Consider the following 12,454-nt stretch of genomic DNA (forward strand, 5'->3'; position numbering starts at 1 on the left):
ACACATTTACTGTGGCAAGTAATGTGATCAGTGCTCTCAGTGACTATATTCCCTCCCATTTTATATTCTTTAAACACTTTATGGAGGTATGATTGACATACAAAAAGCTGTCTATAATTAATGTACGCAGCTTTACCCTGATCCTAACCTGAATATCTAGTTAAGATGCACTCTGATTTAGAATATGGCTCATAAATTATCTGGTGATTTTTAGGAGCTAGGGGATCCACGACCAACCTCGTTTTATCTTCTCCCTTGAATGTGATGGGTTGGAACACATTCAGCCACATGCTATGTGCAGAGTGGCCACGCGAGGGCAACAGTGAGTACACGTTAGCGCAAACCCCGCCCCCCACGAAGCCAAGGCTTCCCTCGTCCTGGGAAACTGGCTCATTCAATGTTTGCAGATCATTTTATAGACTATTAAAAGTATGATTTTGTTGAATTTTTTAAAAAGCCAAACTAATTTTTTGAAACCGTTAAAAGTATAATAGCTTTCTAAATTCTCGGAGTTGGTCTCAGCGCGAGCTGATGAAGACCCAGGGGCCTGGGAAAAGGCTATTATAGAATATATTCAGATCTCCGTAGGAAACAAGTATGATCTGTATTCCACTTATTTTCAGAAAGAATTCGTGTCAACTAACAGTATTGAACCCACATATAATAGTGAAGTTCAGAGGAAAACAAAACAATAATCAACAGCCTCAAGAAGCTGAGAAAGAGCCACACCCAGGAATGAAGAACATGTCCCAGAGGCTGTGCTCAGGCCAATGTGCCACCTGCAGATCCTCCGTAGCTAGAATGCCCCCGGTGCCTCGGGGGTCATGGGTCGGCCAGAGCTCATACCCGGGCGCTGCACCGTCATGACCAGTAGCAAGTCCCCTGGTCACTTCCCCCATGAGAGCGACACCCCCACACCCTGGCTCCACCAGCCTGATTCTTGGAACTCCTATTCCTCGGTTTGGCCCCATTGTTTACTTTTCGTTTCCCTTACATAGTATGTGTGTATGTTTAATACATACTGTTCTGTCACTTAAATGTTTTTGTCGTGTTCTCAGTGAAACTAGGCTTGCATCATCCACCCTGATTTACAATCACTTGTGGCATTGCACGACCTAACTGAGGATAAGGAATGCCGTCACGATGTCCTGGCAAGGTCCTCACAAGCCAGCTCATCCTGCACCTGGTGCACTGAAGGCGGGACGGAGGCACTGCTATGTCTGAACAAATAAGGTGTCATTAGGCAACTTAGTCAAAATGGTAACAATGGGTTAGGTTTAGGATTAGAGAGTTAAGGTTAGAGTTTAAAAGCTTAGAGTGGGGATCCCTGGGTGGTGCAGCGGTTTGGCGCCTGCCTTTGGCCCAGGGCGCGATCCTGGAGACCCGGGATCGAGTCCCACGTCGGGCTCCCGGTGCATGGAGCCTGCTTCTCCCTCTGCCTGTGTCTCTGCCTCTCTCTCTCTCTCTCTCTCTCTGTGACTATCATAAATAAATAAAATAAAATTTAAAAAAAAAAAAAAGCTTAGAGTGAAAAGCTTAGGGTTAGGGTTCAGTTTCGGGTTAGGGTTCAGTTTCGGGTTAGGGTTTGGTTTCAGGTCCAGGTTAGGGTCTAACCCTAAACCTAATCCTAATCCTGACCCTAACCCCTAACCCTGACCCGAACCCGGACCCTAACCCAAAACCGAACCCTAACCCTAACCCCTAACCCTAACTCTAACACCTGGACACCTGCACCCCAATGTTTGTAGCAGCAATGTCCACAATAGCCAAACTGTGGAAGGAGCCTCGGTGTCCATCGAAAGATGAATGGATAGAGAAGCTGTGGTCAATGTATACAATGGAATATTCCTCAGCCATTAGAAACGACAAATACCCACCATTTGCTTCAATGTGGATGGAACTGGAGGGTATTATGCTGAGTGAAATAAGTCAATCAGAGAAGGACAAACATTGTATGTTCTCACTCATTTGGGGAATATAAATAATAGTGAAAGGGAATATAAAGGAAGGGAGAAGAAATGTGTGGGAAATATCAGAAAGGGAGACAGAACATAAAGATTCCTAACTCTGGGGTGGTGGAAGGGGAGGAGGGCGGGGGGTGGGGGTGAATAGGTGACGGGCACTGAGGGGGGCACTTGACAGGATGAGCACTGGGTGTTATTCTGTATGTTGGTAAATTGAACACCAATAAAAAATTAATTTATTATTAAAAAAAAAAGAAGAAGTCAAACTCTTCCTCTTGGCTGATCACATGATACTCTACATAGAAAACCCAAAAGACTCCACCCCAAGATTGCTAGAACTCATACAGCAATTTGGCAGTGTGGCAGGATAAAAATCAATGTCTAGAAGTCAGTGGCAGTTCTATACACTAACAATAAGACTGAAGAAAGAGAAATTAGGGATCAATCCCTTTTACAATTGTACCCCAAAGCATAAGATACCTAGGAATAAACCTAACCAAAGAGGTAAAGGATCTATACCCTAAAAACTACAGAACACTTCTGAAGGAAATTGAGGAAGACACAAAGAGATGGAAAAATATTCCATGCTCATGGATTGGAAGAATTAATATTGTGAAAATGTCCATGCTACCCAGGGCAATTTACATGTTTAATGCAATCCCTATCAAAATACCATGGACTTTCTTCAGAGAGTTGGAACAAATCATCTTACAATTTGTGTGACATCAGAAAAGACCCTGAATAGCCAGGGGAATATTAAAAAAGAAAACCATAGCTGGGGGCATCACAATGCCAGATTTCAGGTTGTACTACAAAGCTGTGGTCATCAAGACACATGGTATGGTATGGTACATGGTATGGTACACTGGCACAACAACAGACACATAGATCAATGGAACAGAATAGAGAATCCAGACAAGGACCCTCAACTCTATGGTCAACTAATACTTTACGAAGGAGGAAAGACTATCCACTGGAAAAAAGATGGTCTCTTCCATAAATGGTGCTGGGAAAATTGGACATCCACATGCAGAAGAATGAAACTGGACCACTCTCTTACACCATACACAAAGATAAACTCCAAATGGATGAAAGATCTAAATGTGAGACAGATTCTATCAAAATCCTAGAGGAGAACACAGGCAACCCCCCCCTTTTTGAACTTGGCCACAGTAACTTCTTGCAAGATACATCCATGAAAGCAAGAGAAACAAAAGCAAAAATGAATTATTGGGACTTCATCAAGATAAGAAGCTTTTGCACAGCAAAAGAAACAGTTACAAAACTAAAAGACAACCTACAGAATGGGAGAAGATATTTGCAAATGACGTGTCAGATAAAGGGCTAGTTTCCAAGATCTATAAAGAACTTATTAAACTCAACACCAAAGAAACACAAACAATCCAATCATGAAATGGGCAAAAGACATGAAGAGAAATCTCACAGAGGAAGACATGGACATGGCCAACATGCACATGAGAAAATGCTCTGCATCACTTGCCATCAGGGAAATACAAATCAAAACCACAATGAGATACCACCTCACACCAGTGAGAATGGGGAAAATTAACAAGGCAGGAAACAACAAATGTTGAAGACTCGGAGAAAGAGGAACACTCTTGCACTTTTGGTGGGAATGTGAACTGGTGCAGCCACTCTGGAAAACTGTGTGGAGGTTCCTCAAAGAGTTAAAAATAGATCTGTCCTATGACCCAGCAATTGCACTGCTGGAGATTTACCCCAAAGATACAGATGCATGAAACGCCGGGACCCCTGCACCCCGATATTTTTAGCAGCAATGTCCACAATAGCCAAACTGTGGAAGGAGCATCTGTGTCCATCGCAAGATGAATGGATAAAGAAGATGTGGTCTATGTATACAATGGAATATTCCTCAGCCATTAGAAACGACAAATACCCACCATTTGCTTTGACGTGAATGGAACTGGAGGGTATTATGCTGAGTGAAATAGGTCAATCAGAAAAGGACTAACAGGGATCCCTGGGTGGTGCAGCAGTTTGGCGCCTGCCTTTGGCCCAGGGCGCGATCCTGGAGACCAGGGATGGAATCCCACGTCGGACTCCCGGTGCATGGAGCCTGCCTCTCCCTCTGCCTATGCCTCTGCCTCTCTCTCTCTCACTGTGTGCCTATCATAAAAAAAAAAAAAAAAAAAAAGAACAGGACAAACATTATACGGTCTCATTCATTTGGGGAATATAAAAATAGTGAAAAGGAATAAAGGGGAAAGGAGAAAAAATGAGTGGGAAATATCAGAAAGGGAGACAGACCCTGAGAGACTCCTAACTCTGCGATACAAACTAGGGGTGGTAGAAAAGGAGGTGGGGAGGGGATGGGGGTGACTGGGTGATGGGCACTGAGGGGGGCACTTGATGGGATGAGCACTGGGTGTTATTCTATATGTTGGCAAATTGAACACCAATAAAAAATAAATTAAAAAAAACTTTAAAAAAAGGGAGGTGAGTGCGGGGGTGACTGGGTGATGGCACTGAGGGAGCACTTGATGGGATGAGCACTGGGTGTTATGCTGTATGTTGGCATATTGAACTCCATTTTAAAAATATGTAAAAAAATAATAAAATAAAGAAGAAAGTTTAATCTATGTACTTAAAAATTAAAAAAAAATATTTTAGCTCCATTCCAAGGGAGGATGTTCCTCGGAAATCACTGTATAGGGCTTGGAGACACAAATCTTATGGGCCTGCACCTTCCACTTGCCTCTCACCAAAGTTTTGTCTTTCATCAAAGATAAGCTTCTCTGAAGTTAAGTGTACAGCCAATCAGGATATGGGAGGTAGAGGCCATAAGCTCAACCCTCTGAAGTATGTATGCCTTGGAAGCAGATTTTAGCTAGTCTCTCATTTATGGGAGTTAGACCCTAGCTCAATTCAAATTGAATATATTACTAGGAAATCGCTCTATTGAACTTGGATACACATGACTACTTGGCCTGCCACTTCCACATGCTTTTCACACAACCTCTTCCAGATTGCAACATAAGATTTTCAGAAGCTAGGTCTACAGGCATTCAGGCTGTGGGAGGGTCATGCTATGAGCTCAGCTCTCACAAGTAAGATTTCCCTGAAGCCAGCTTTTAACCAGCTTCGTTCTTATTGGAGTTAGACACTAGCAGTACTCTAGGGGAGGAGGAGCCATGAAGAGTGCTATACTCTACTCAGAGACACAAGCCTTCAGGCCTGCAGTTTGCCACTTGCCTCTCACAAGCTTCTGACAAACATCTAAAATGGGGATGTCAGAAACTAAATCCGCAGGCACTGTGTAACTGCGAGGTACAGGACCTGTGCTCAACTCTCAGAAGTAAGTAGGCCTTGAAGACAGCTTTCAACTAGTCTCTCATTTTTGGGAGTCAGAATCAAGCTCCATTCTAAGGGAGGATGTTCCTCGAAAGTTGCTGTATTGAGCTTAGAGACACAAATCTTATTGGCCTGCACCTTCCACTTGTCTATCATGCAAGTTCTGTTTTGCATCAAAGATAGCTTGTCTGAAGATAAGTGTATAGGCAATAAGGATGTGGAAGGTACAGGCCATAAGCTCAACCCTCTGAAGTATGTACGCCTTGGAGGCAGATTTAGCTAGCCTCTCATTTATGGGAGTTAGACCCTAACTTGATTCTAAATGAGTATGTTGCAAGAAAATCACTGTATTGAACTCAGATACACATGATTTACTGGGCCTGCCACTTCCACATGCTTTTTATACAACCACTGCCAGAATCTAACATAAGATTTTCAGAAGCTAGGTATATGGGCATTCAGGTTGCGGGGCTGTCCTGCCATGCGCTCAGCTCTCAGAAGTAAGGATGCCTTGAAGCCAACTTTCAACCATCTCCATTCTTATTGGAGTTAGAACCTAGAATTATTCTAGGTGAGTAGGTTCCATGAATAGCATTGTAATGTACTTGGAGACACAAGCCTTCAAGCCTGCAGCTTCTACTTGCCTCTCACGAGTCTGATAAATATCTAAAATGAGGATGTTAGAAACTAAATCCGCAGGCACTGTGGAACTGCAAGGGACAGCACGTTTGCTCAACTCTCAGAAGTAAGTTCACCTTGAAGAGAGCTTTCAAATAGCCTCTCATTTTTGGGAGTTAGAATCTAGCTCCATTCTAAGGAAGGATGTTCCTCGGAAATCGCTGTATTGAGCTTTTAGACACAAATGTTAAGGGTCTGCACCTTCCAGTTGCCTGTCACACAAGTTCTGTGTTTCATCGAAGATTAGCTTGTCTGAAGCTAAGTGTACAGCAATCAGGATGTGAGAGGTATAGGTCATAAGCTGAACTCTCAGAAGTGTGTATCTCTTCAAGCCAGATTTCACCTAGCCTCTCATTTATCGGAGTTAGACACTAGCTCGATTCTAATTGAATATATTACTAGGAAATCGCTCTATTGAACTCGGATACACATAACTACTGGGCCTGCCCCTTCCAAATGCTTTTCACACAACGTCTGCCAGAACTAACGTAAGATTTTCAGAAGCTAGTTATATAGGCATTCGGGTTGTGGAGGAGTCCTGCCATGAGCTCAGCTCTCACAAGTAAGGTTGCCTTGACGCGAGCTTTCAAGTAGCCTTGCTTCTGTGGGAGTTAGAACCTAGCTGCATTCTACATGAGGAGGTTCCATGGAATATGCTGTATGTAACTTGGACCCAAGCCTTCACGGCAGGCAGACTGCCCCTTGACTCTCCCAAAGCTGCTCAGAGGCATCTACAATCAGGGTGTTAGAAGGTAAGACCACAGGCGGTGTGGAGGCGCGAAGGCCAGGCTCTTTGCTCAAGTCTCAGAAATAAGTCAGCTTTGAACACACATTTCAACTAGCCTCACTTCAATGTGAGTTAGAAGCTAGCTCTATTCTAGGTGAGGGCTTGCCATGGAAAGCGCTGTAATGAACACAAGCCTTCGTTGACTTCAGCTTGCCACTAGCATCTCACACAACTTCTGTCAGGCATCTGACATAAGTGAGTTAGAAGCAAACTGCAGACACAGTGTGTTACAGCAACTGTGCCCATCCCTCACATAGAAGTATTCCTGGAAGCCAGCTTTCAACTAGCCTTGCTCCTATGGGAATTAGAAACTAGCTCCTTTCTAGGTGAGGATATTCCCTGGAAAGTGCTGTATTCAACTCGGAGAAAGAAGCTTTCTTTGCACGCAGCTTGCCACTTGGCTCTATACACAGCTTCCATGAGGCATTGAACATAAGGGGCTTAGAAGCTAATTCTGTCTGGAGTGTGGAGCCACGATTCACAGGCCCTATGCTCAAGTCTTAGAAATAAGTAAACTTTGCCTCCAGCTTTCAACCAGCTTCATTCTCGTGGCACTTAGAAGCTAGCTCCTTTCGAAATGAGTAGGTGCCATGGAACACTTGGTATTGCACTGAGAGACACCATCTTTCTAGGCCTGTAGCCTGCCACTTGCCTCTAACACAGCTTCTGAGAAGCATCTAATGTAAGGGAATTTAAAGCTAAGGGAACAGGCTGTGTGGAGCCGTTAGGGACAGCTAGTGTGCTCACTCTCAGAAATTACTAGGTCTTGAACCTAGCTTTCAGCTAGACTCTCTCCTATGGGAGTCAGAATGTAGCTCCATTCTAAAGGCAGCGATTCTTTGGAAAACGCTCTGCTGAACTTGGAGGCACAAGCCTTCTGCATTTCCGGGTTGCCACTTGCCTCCCACACAGCTTCTGACAACAAGCATCTCATAGAAAGCCGTCAGAAGCTATGAACACAGTCACTGTGGAGGCACGAGGGACACGCACAGTGCTCAACTCTGAAAAGACACTATGCCTTGCAGATAGCTTTCCACTAGCCCCTCTCCTATGGGAGTTAGAACCGAGTTCCATTCTAGGTGAAGGAGCATCCATCTAGAGTGATGTTTTGAACCTGGTCACCTTGAACCCAGCTTTCTTTTGTATTAATTTTTTATTGTAGTTAATTTGCCAACATATAGTATAACCCCTAGTGCTCATCCCGTCAAGTGCCCCCCTCAGTACCTGTCCCCCTGTCACCCTATCCGCCCCACCTCCCTTTTCACCACTCCTTTTCTTATCCCAGTTAGGTGTCTCTCAAGTTCTGTCACCCTCACTGATATTTCCACTCCTTTTCTCTCCTTTCCCCTTTATTCCCTTTTATTATTTTTTATATTCCTGAAATGAATGAGACCATATAAGGTTTGTCCTTCTCCGATTGACTTACTTTACTCAGCATAATACCCTCCAATTCCAATCACATTGAAGCCAATTGTGGGTATCTGTCGTTTCTAATGACTGAGTAATATTCCATTATATCACATCTTCTTTACCCATTCACCTTTCAGTGCACACCGAGGTTCCTTCCATTGTGTGGCTATTGTGGACATTGCTGCCATAAACCTTGGGGTGCAGGTGTCCTGGCATTTCACTGCATCTGTATCTTTTGGTTAAATCCCCAGCAGTGCAATTGCTGGGTCGTAGGGCAGGTCTATTTTTAACTCTTTGAGGAACCTCCACACAGTTCTCCTGAGTGTCTCTACCAGTTCACATTCCCACCAACAGTGCAAGAGGGTTCCCCTTTCTTCACATCCTCTCAAACATTTGTTGTTTCCTGTCTTCTTAATTTTCCCCATTCTCACTGGTGTGAGGTGGTATCTCATTGTGGTTTTGAATTGTATTTCCCTGACAGCGAGTGATGCAGAGCATTTTCTCATGTGCTTGTTGGCCATGTCTATGTCTTCCTCTGTGAAATTTCTGTTCATGTCTTTTGCCCATTTCATGATTGGATTGTTTCTTTGCTGTTGAGTTTAATGAGTTCTGTATAGCCTTCGATACTTGCCCTTTATCTGATATGTCATTTGCAAATATCTTCTCCCATTCTGTAGGTTGTCTTTTAGTTTTGTTGACCATTTCTTTCACTGTGCAGAAGCTTTTTATCTTGATAAAGTGCCAATAATTCATTTTTTCTTTTGTCTCCCTTGCCTTCATAGATCTATCTTGCAAGAAGTTACTGTGGCCAAGTTCAAAAAGGGTGTTGCCTGTGTTCTTCTCTAGGATTTTGATAGATTCTTGTCTCACATTTAGATCTTTCATCCATTTTGAGTTTATCTTTGTGTCTGGTGAAAGAGAGTGGTCTAGTTTCATTCTTCTGCACGTGACTTTCCAATTTCCCCAGCACCATTTATCGAAGAGACTGTCCTTTTTCCAGTGGATAGTCTTTTCTGCTTTGTCTAATATTAGTTGACCATAGAGTTGAGGGCCCATTTCTGAGTTCTCTATTCTGTTCCATTGATCTATGTGTCTGTTTTTGTGCCAGTACCACACTGTCTTGATGATCATAGCCTTGTAGTACAACTTGAAATCCGGTATTGTGATGTTCCCGGCTCTGGTTTTCTTTTTCAATATTCCCCTGGCTATTCGGGTTCTTTTCTGATGCCACACAAATCGTAAGATGATTTGTTCCAACTCTCTGAAGAAAGTCCATGGTATTTTGATAGGGATTGCATTAAACGTGTAAATTGCCCTGAGTAGCATGGACATTTTCACAATATATTAATTCTTTCAATCCATGAGCATGGAATATTTTTCCATCTCTTTGTGTCTTCTTCAATGTCCTTCAGAAGTGTTCTGTAGTTTTTAGGGTATAGATCCTTTACCTCTTTGGTTAGGTTTATTCCTAGGTATCTTATGCTTTTGGGTGCAATTGTAAATGGGATTGACTCCTTAATTTCTCTTTCTTCAGTCTCATTGTTAGTTTATAGAAATGCCACTGATTTCTTGGCATTGATTTTGTACCCGCTACTCTACTGAATTACTGTATGAGTTCTAGCAATCATTAGGTGGATTCTTTGGGTTTTCTATGTACAGTATCATGTCATCTGCAAAGAGGGAGAGTTAGACTTCTTTGCAAATTTGAATGCCTTTTATTTCTTTTTGTTGCCTGATTGCTGAAGCTAAGACTTCTAATACTATGTTGAATAGCAGTGGTGAGAATGATATTTGCTGTGGGCTTCGGAGATGGCTTTTAAGATGCTGAAGAATGTTTCCTCTATCCTACACTCTGAAGAGTTTTGATCAGGAATGGAAGCTGTATTTTGTCAAACGCTTTCTCTGCATCTATTGAGAGGATCATATGGCTCTTGTTTTTTCTCTTGTTGATATGATCTATCACATTGATTGCTTTATGAGTGCTGAACCAGCCTTGTGTCCCAGGGATAAATCCCACTTGGTCATGCTAAATAATCTTCTTAATGTACTGTTGGATCCTATTGGCTAGTATCTTGTTGAAAATTTTTACATCTGTGTTAATCAGGGATATTGGTCTATAATTCTCCTTTTTGGTGGGATCTTTCTCTGGTTTTGGAATTAAGATGATGCTGGCCTCATAGAACGAGTTTGGAATTATTCCATTCCTTTCTATCTTTTGGAACAGCTTTAGTAGAATAGGTATTGTTTCTTCTTTAAACGTTTGATAGAGTTCCTCTGGGAAGCCATCTGGCCCTGGTCTTTTGTGTCTTGGGAGGTTTTTGATGACTGCTTCAATTTCCTCCCTGGTTATTGGCATGTTCAGGTTTCTATTTCTTCCTGTTCCAGTTTTGGTAGTTTGCGGTTTTCCAGAAATGCGTCCATTTCTTCTAGATTGCCTAATTTGTTGGCATATAGCTGCTCATAATATGTTTTTAAAATAGTTTGTATTTCCTTGGTACTGGATGTGATCGCTCCTTTTTCATTCGTGATTTTATTAATTAGAGTCTTTTCTCTTTAATAGGCTGGCTAATTGTCTATCTCTCTTATTAATTCTTTCAAAGAACCAACTCCTGGTTTTGTTGATCTGTTCTACAGTTCTTCTGGTCCCTATTTCATTGAGTTTTGCTCAAATCTTTATTAACTCTCTTCTTCTGCTGGGTTTAGGATCTATTTGCTGTTTTTTCTCCAGTTCCTTTAGGTGCAAGGTTAGCTTTTGTATTTGAGTTCTTTCCAGTTTTTGGATGGATGCTTGTATTGTGATGTTTTTCCCCCTCAGGACTGCTTTTGCTGTATCCCAAAGATTTTGACCAGTTGTATATTCATTCTCATTAGTTTCTATGAATCTCTTTATTTCTTCTCTAATTTCCTGGTTGACCCTTTCATCTTTTAGCAGGATGATCTTTAACCTCCACGTGTTTGAAATCCTTCCAAACATCTTCTTGTGATTTAGTTCTAATTTCAAAGCATTAAGGCCTGAAAATATGCAGGGGACGATCCCAATCTTTTAGTATTGGTTAAGACCGGATTTGTGACCCAGTATGTGGTCTATTCTGGAGAAGTTCCATGTGCACTTGAGAAGAATGTGTATTCAGTTGCATTTGGATGTAAAGTTCTGTAAATATCTGTGAAATCCATCTGGTCCAGTGTATCATTTAAAGCTCTTGTTTCTTTGGAGATGTTGTGCTAAGAAGACCTGTCGATTGTAGAAAGCGCTACATTCAAGTCACCAAGTATAAGTGTATTATTATCTAAGTATATCTTAACTTTGGTTATTAATTGATGGATATACTTGACAGCTCCCACATTTGGCACATAAATATTGATGATTTTAGGTCTTTTTGTTGGATAGATCCTGTAAGTATGATATAGTGTCCCTCTTCATCTCTTACTACTGTCTTTGGGATAAACTTTAGTTTATCTGATATAAGATATAATCTTCATGCAAGACAGAACTTGTGTGAGAGGCAAGTGGAAGGTGGAGGTGAATATAAGGATGGCTACCCCTGCTTTCTTTTGAGGACCATTGAGTGGTAAATGGTTCTCCAACCTTTTATTTTCAGGCTGTAGGTGTCCTTATGTCTAAAATGAGTCTCTTGTCGACAGCAAATAGATGGGTCTTGCTTTTTTTCCAGTCTGAAACCCTGCGTCTTTTGATGGGGTCATTAAGCCCATTCACGTTCAGAGTGACTATTGAAAGATATGAATTTAGTGTCATCATGATACCTATTCAGTCCCTGTTTTTGTGGATTGTTCCCTTGGACTTCCTCTTTCTATTACAGAATCCCCCTTAGTATATCTTGCAGAGCTGGCTTGGTGGTCACATATTCTTTCAGTTCCTGCCTATCTTTGAAGCTCTTTATCTCTCCTTCTAGTCTGAATGAGAGCCTTGCTGAATAAAGTATGCTACATGTTCTTCTCATTTACGACCCTGAATATATCCTGCCAGCCCTTTCTGGCCTGCCAGATCTCTGTGGAGAGGTCTGCTGTTAATCTAATATTTCTCCCCATAAAAGTTAGAGATTTCTTGTCTCTTGCTGCTTTAAGGATCTTCTCTTTATCTTTGGAATTTGCAAGTTTCACTATTAAATGTCGAGGTGTTGAGCGGTTTTTATTGATTTTGGGGGTGAGGATCTCTCTATTTCCTGGATCTGAATGCCTGTTTCTCTTCCCAGGTTAGGAAAGTTCTCAGCTATGATTTGTTCAAATGCATATACTGGACCTCTGTCCCTTTCGGTGCCCTCGG

The sequence above is a fragment of the Vulpes vulpes genome, chromosome 5 (assembly GCF_048418805.1).
Source record: "Vulpes vulpes isolate BD-2025 chromosome 5, VulVul3, whole genome shotgun sequence".
NCBI classification, from domain to species: Eukaryota; Metazoa; Chordata; class Mammalia; order Carnivora; family Canidae; genus Vulpes; species Vulpes vulpes.